The sequence below is a fragment of the Panicum virgatum genome, chromosome 8K (genome assembly GCF_016808335.1).
Source record: "Panicum virgatum strain AP13 chromosome 8K, P.virgatum_v5, whole genome shotgun sequence".
Classification (NCBI taxonomy): Eukaryota; Viridiplantae; Streptophyta; class Magnoliopsida; order Poales; family Poaceae; genus Panicum; species Panicum virgatum.
Genome location: NC_053143.1, coordinates 5,361,565 through 5,368,573, shown reverse-complemented (window position 1 = coordinate 5,368,573; position 7,009 = coordinate 5,361,565).

Sequence of the window (7,009 nt, the reverse complement as noted above, 5' to 3'; positions counted from 1 at the left end):
TCAAAGAGGTTTTGAGATGACATTGAGTTATTCGTAATTGACATTATATTCTGAGTGATTAATAAAAGTCAAACTTACTTCGAATGACTTTCTCTAGTCAAAATATGTAGATCATTTCCGAACGGAGGGAGTATATATGAAATCGGGTAGTAATAGCATTTTTAGAAGAATTCTGCTAGAAAACTGTTTTCATGTCTATCTGATTTGAAACAAAGTAATTATGATTTCTTACATATTAGACCAGCTTTGTGTTTGTACTATAAAGTAAATGCATAGCAAATGTATTCACCTACAAAGGAGCCTACCTTAGCACGTCGCCCCTGATACAGGGGCCTATATAGTGCTCCTATCTATCGGTAAGCCAGCGTAAAGTATGCAACATCTATTGTCATTGTCAAATGCACTTGTCAATATTCTAAAAGCACTGTGTGCTGGCCGGGATTTCCTCTGGCATAGTATGGTGCCACACGGTAGATCTGGGGGGATTCTCCTTGGGGTTGATCTTCTTGTTTATGACATTGGAGCCATTGCAGAGGGAGATTTCTACGTGAAATTCATCCTACGATGCAAAAGTGATGGTTTCAAATTTGCGCTATTTGTTGTCTATGGACCAGCGCAACAGGATCATAAACAAGAATTTTTAGCAGAGATGGCCAATACATGCTCGAAAGAATCTCTACCGTATATTGTTGGTGGAGATTTTAATATTATGAGACACCCACAGGATAAGAGTTCCGGGGTTTCTGATTTTAAGTGGCCTAATCTGTTTAATTCCATTATCGAGTCGCTGGATGTCAAGGAGATTATTATGTCCGGCCGCCAATATACATGGGCAGGCCCGGGGGATGACCCTCTCTTTGAGAAACTCGATAGAGTCCTAGTTAGTACGGATTGGGAAGATAAATTTCCCCTATCGATGGTTGAGGCTAGAGATAGGAATATTTCTGATCATACTCCCCTTGTTCTTAGTATGGGTTCTTCCACACATCAGAATGGCCAGAGGCCCTTCAAATTTGAGAGGGGATGGCTTATTCGTGATGGTTTTTATGATATGGTTGTTCAAATTTGGCAATCAGAAACCTCTGGAAGTACTCCTTTGGAGAGATGGCAGAATAAAATCCGTAGGCTTAGGCAACATCTCCGTGGCTGGGCCCAACATATCTCTGGGTCCTACCGGAAAGAGAAGAAAAAGTTGCTCTCTCTTTTAGATAGCCTGGATAAAAAGGCAGAAAGTGTGTCTCTATCTAACCAAGAGATTAATTTTAAACACTTTCTAAAAGAGAGGTTAGTTCTTCTTTTGAGAGAAGAAGAACTCAAATGGTATGAAAGAGGCAAAGTGAAGACACTACTAGAAGGGGATGACAATACCAAATTCTTCCATATGGTAGCTAATGGCAAGCACAGAAAGCAACACATCTACCAACTAGAAAATGAACATGGGGTTCTAGTTGGAGATGATCAGTTGAAAACGCATATCACCCATTATTATAAGGGTCTTTTTGGATCACCTGAGGAAGCACATATCTCTCTCATGGAAGATCGAAACCATGATATTCCTCAGGTAACTCAGGAAGAAAATGATGTGCTTGTAGCTGAATTTACTGAAGCCGAGGTTAGAGAGGCGGTGTTCCAATTGGAACATAATAAAGCGTCCGGACCTGATGGTTTCCCTACTGAATTTTATCAGGTCTTCTGGTCATTAATTAAGGATGACCTTATGGCCCTTTTTTCGGACTTTCATAAAGAGGAATTAAACCTCTTTAGCCTTAATTTTGGGATTATCACTCTCATCTCGAAAAGTTCTGAAGCTACGAAAATTCAGCATTATAGACCTATTTGTGTGCTTAATGTCAGCTTTAAAATTTTCACTAAAGTTGGCACAAATAGGCTAAATAAGGTAGCTCAGACTGTGGTTAGTCCGACTCAAACCGCCTTTATGCAAGGGCGGAATATCATGGAAGGTGTCATCATCCTCCATGAGACCATCCATGAACTTCATACCAAGAAAAGAAACGGGGTCATTTTCAAAATTGATTGTGAAAAGGCCTACGATAAAGTGAAGTGGTAATTTCTCCAACAAACTCTATGCATGAAAGGATTTTCTTCAAAATAGTGTAGATGGATTGAAGAAATGGTTACAGGAGGAAGCGTAGGGATTAAAGTCAATAATGATATTAGTCCTTACTTTCAAACTAAAAGAGGATTACGCCAAGGGGATCCGATGTCTCCAATCTTATTTAACATCGTGGCTGATATGCTTGCACTCATTATTAAGAGAGCAAAGTCCGATGGACAAATAAGTGGGGTCATTCCTCATTTAGTGGATGATGGTCTATCTATTCTCCAATATGCGGATGACACCATTATTTTTCTTGAGCATGACCTAGAACAAGCAAAAAATATGAAACTTTTGCTTTGTGCCTTTGAGCAATTGTCTGGGTTAAAGATTAATTTCCACAAGAGTGAAATCTTCTGCTATGGTGCTGCTAAAGAGATGGAAGATGAATATACCACCCTCTTTGGTTGTAATGCTGGAGAATATCCCTTTAGATATTTGGGGATACCTATGCACCATAGACAGCTGCTCAATTCTGAGTGGCATAAAGTTGAAGAAAGATTTGAGAAAAAACTCTCTTGTTGGAAAGCTAAGTACCTGTCTTATGGAGGACGATTGGTTCTCCTAAATTCAGTGCTTAGCAGTCTTCCCATGTTCATGATGTCCTTTTTTGAAATTCCGAAAGGAGTTTTAAAAAATCTTGACCATTTCAGATCAAGATTTTTTTGGCAAGGATATTCCGAAAAACATAAATATCGGCTTGCTAAATGGGACATCTTTTGTCGCCCTAAAGATCAGGGTGGCTTAGGCATCTTGGACCTCCAAATACAAGACCTCCAAATACAAAATAAATGTCTTCTAGCAAAATGGATTGTGAACTTGCTTAACACTAATGGTATGTGGCAAGATTTGCTGAAGAACAAGTATTTGTGGTCCAAATCTTTAATGCAGGTTAAGGCTAAACCGTATGATTCCCATTTTTGGAGGGGACTTATGAAGATTAAAGATGAGGTCTTAACCAATGGCACCTTTTTGATTAAGGATGAAAGTGCCACGCGGTTTTGGGAAGACACTTGGGTAGGCAATATGTCTTTCAAGGATAGGTATCCATCTCTTTATAATACTGTGAGAGATCGTCATGCGACGGTGGCCAAAATTATGGCTTCTCAACCTCTTAATATTTCTTTTAGGAGAACGTTGCTGGGACCTAAACTGAGAGACTGGTCTAATCTTGTAGCACAGATAGCACCTTTTAATCTAGTGGATGGGTCGGATTCTTTCAGATGGAACTTAACCAAATCTGGGTTATTTACGGTCCGCTCTATGTATCTGCATTTAATTAATACTCATACCCCTTTCAGACATAAGAAAATCTGGAAGATTAAAGTTTCTCTAAAGATTAAGATTTTCCTCTGGTTTTTACAAAAAGAGGTGGTCTTAACTAAAGACAATCTTGCAAGGAAAAATTAGAAAGGCAGCCATAAATGTGTTGGCTGTAATTTGAATGAATCAATTCAACATTTGTTCCTAGATTGTCATTATGCTATAATGGTTTGGAGGATGGCGTATCTTGCTACGGGTCTAACTCAACCCAAATCCATTAGACATTTATTCGGTTCTTGGCTCTCTAATCAAAATACTGAGATTAGTGATTTGATTTGGGTTGGGGTCACTACTCTATGCTGGGCCATCTGGAATACCCGCAATGACATTATTTTTTATAGAATTAAATATAACTCTATTATGCAGGTTATTTTCAGGGGAACATACTGGCTATATTTTTGGGCACAGTTGCAGCGTGATGAGCACAACAAGAACTTACTATCATCGTTGAGCACTAGAATTGAGATGGTCTCGTTGGAGCAGGCTAACAGTGGATGGAAGCACTTATATAGGCTGTGCTAGTTCGTTGTTCTTATTTGTGAACAAGTGTTGCTCTTTTTCATAAATGTTGTAATAATTAGGCTGTGTACGTCTCTGGACGTAGAGGCCGGATATTTTATCCATTATCTAAAAAACATCTCCCAAATTTGAGAACAGAGTATGAACAGAGGAGGAAACTGAAGATTCGGAATTCGGAAAGGAGCTTCCAAAAGGTAGTAGGAATAGGAGGCAACAGGAACATACACATCGGATGTACAGAATTTTATTGTCGCCGGAACAGGCAAGTTTGCAATACCATGCTGTTTTGGACTAATTTCCATTGTTCCATAGACTCAGCGTAATAAGAAGCCATGCCGTAGTAGTGCAGGAATTTAATTTTATAGTGTTGTGAATCGATGCTGGTCAATGGAATATGAGTAGCTCTGCCACAGTTTTTGCTTAACTATGATTCACAATATCCTGCCAAATATTTACGTTGTTGTTAAGTTGTCACTGCTGAATTTTTGTAGGATGTTGTGTGGGGTTGGGGTTGGGGTTGGATACCGCAACCAAAAACATGTGCTGGTGTTGACAGCGGCTGCATCTACAGGCGTAGCTTACCCTGTTGCGAGTGTTGTCATGGCTACTTAAGCCCTTTGGTATTTCTAGGTGCAAATTCGGTTCACTTCTGAAGTGGATAGATGACCGTGGCATCCTTGATATTATATCGTGTGTTCTTTTTGGAGGCGTTGTCTTGCATGACCGTCCGCTTCTAGTGAGTAGTGACTGCGGTTAGCAGTGGCCATGGTCTCTTTTGTATCCATTGGGTGTTTGTGGTCATGTCTGTTGTTGATGCTTGTGGGTTTTATTCTTGGTTGTTGTTGTAGTGCCATACTATGTGCCACTATCTGTGTGGCAGCTTTGTATCATTGCATTCCCTTCTGAACAGGCACAACAAGCCACCGATTCCATAATTGCAGCCACTGTCCTGGGCAAGCTTAACCCTGCTTTGAGATGAACAGGGTATCCATTATAAATCTTTATCACTGATAAGTACTGCTGAACTGATAGTGCCGCAGATCAACACTAAGATAAGATGAAATGGTAACCATGTTCCTGGGCTTATGTGTGTTTATATTAGGCTGTCGACAAGAGGTTCTGCTCCTGTATGTTTTTACAAAAACAACCACTGTAAATCTTGTATTAATGCCATGTGCCCAATTGATTTTTATTATTTTTTCAGAGAAAGAAGGAGCAAGCTCTTTTCGTGAGGAGAGAGGAGCAGGATATAAAGATGGAAAGTCATAGTTGTGATCAGATTTGTGTGTGGCATCAACGGTGGCATGAACCGGTAATGATACATAATTACTACGGCCGGTTTCAAAGCAACTGCTCGTGTGTAACGGCAGTGATGATAGGTTATGCACTGTATTGAGTCATTCAATTCCATCGATCCCCATGCTGGTCAAATAATTAGTTGTGAAAGTAATTAGGCTTCGGAGCTCGATTACTTGAAGATTAATTATGTGTCGTCGTTAGTAGATATGTCTACTGAGAGGGCAATAATAACCTTAATATATATGCCACCTTGCATGTTCACTTATGTAAATTTCAGCATTTCTTTCTGAATCTAGGGAAAATTGAAGTCTATATGACCTCCCAACGTATCAAGGGTCGACTACATGCATCACCCCCTCAACTATACGTATGTAGAATTTTTCCTTGAATCTGTGGGCCAAATAGCTGGAGCTCGTGGTATATATGGTTTTGAAATCGTTTAAGTCGTGGAGCTTTAAATCATTGTAATATGTGTTTTTAAGGAGTGGAGATAGATCATATAGAAGGCATCCACCACATGGACAGCGTACAAGGTATGATATGTGGTAAAGAGCCCAAGATTTTAAACTAGAAAATCTAAGGGCCGGGCTCTAAAAGGACCGGGTTCTAATCTTATTCAATGCAGTAATGCACACCATCACACTATGAACCTCTACCAGATTCTGCCATCATTGACGCATTCATGCGGCCCCTCCTCCGCCCTCTACATATATATAATCTGTCGTTTCCTACGTTGTACACCAAGCCCCAGCAAAGCGGAGGAGAATGGGAGGGAATGGCTAGAATTGGAAGTCCCTCCGGGAGTGGCCTGATGGCTAGAATGAGAAGGCATCCACCACTTGCACAACGTACAAGGAAGGATATGTCACTACTAGAGAAATAAGCATTCATCCTGTCCACGGCCGGTAGTACCGACTGTCTTTCACCTGGTAGTAACATGCATATTTAGTACCGGTTCTTTAGCACAGTACCAACAAAGACCATTTAGTGCCAGCTAGAGCCACCAGCCGGTATTAGAGAGTGCCACTAACACTGAGAGGTAACCATTTAGTGTCGGCTCGTGGCTCAAGTCGGTACTAAATGACACACAAAATATTTAATATTGGGTAGAGGCTCCACCCGCTATAAAAAGTATCATATTAGTACTAACCTGACCGCGCAAAAAAAATCTCGCGGACGAGTGACCAACGGAGGTCTTTATCTCTAAGGATGGCAATGGATCGGGTTCAGTTCAGGTGGAGTGTCTGGCCACCCAAAACCGAATCTCGAACTTGAAACCCGAACCTGCCCCGAACTCCAATTCGGGTTAGAATTCATCCCGAAAACCGAAATCCGCAGATACCCGAAACTCGACGGATAATCCGAAACCTGATATTCTTTACAAACCAGCTTGATTCGTGGACTAGCGAGCCACCGAGGCTGGCGGTCTGGGCGCGCACTCGTCAGGGGCTCAGGGGCGGGGCTTCGGGTGGGTGCGGCCGGGGTCGCCAGCGAGGCCGTGCGGCCACGGGCTGGCTGGGCACTGTGAGGCTGCTGGCTGGGCACCGTGAGGCTGCTGGCCGGCTGGACACCATGCGGAGTGGGGCGTGGCTGCCTCTGCCAGTCCGCCGTGCGCAGGCGCTGCATGCCCGTGCCGTGCCCATGCGGTTGTGCCCAGTCGTGGCTCGTCCCCCCCTCCCCCCCCACACGTGCCGTGGTCGTGCGGCCGTGCGGGAGCGCCGGAGCAAGGCGTGGGACGACGCTGTTTGGGGA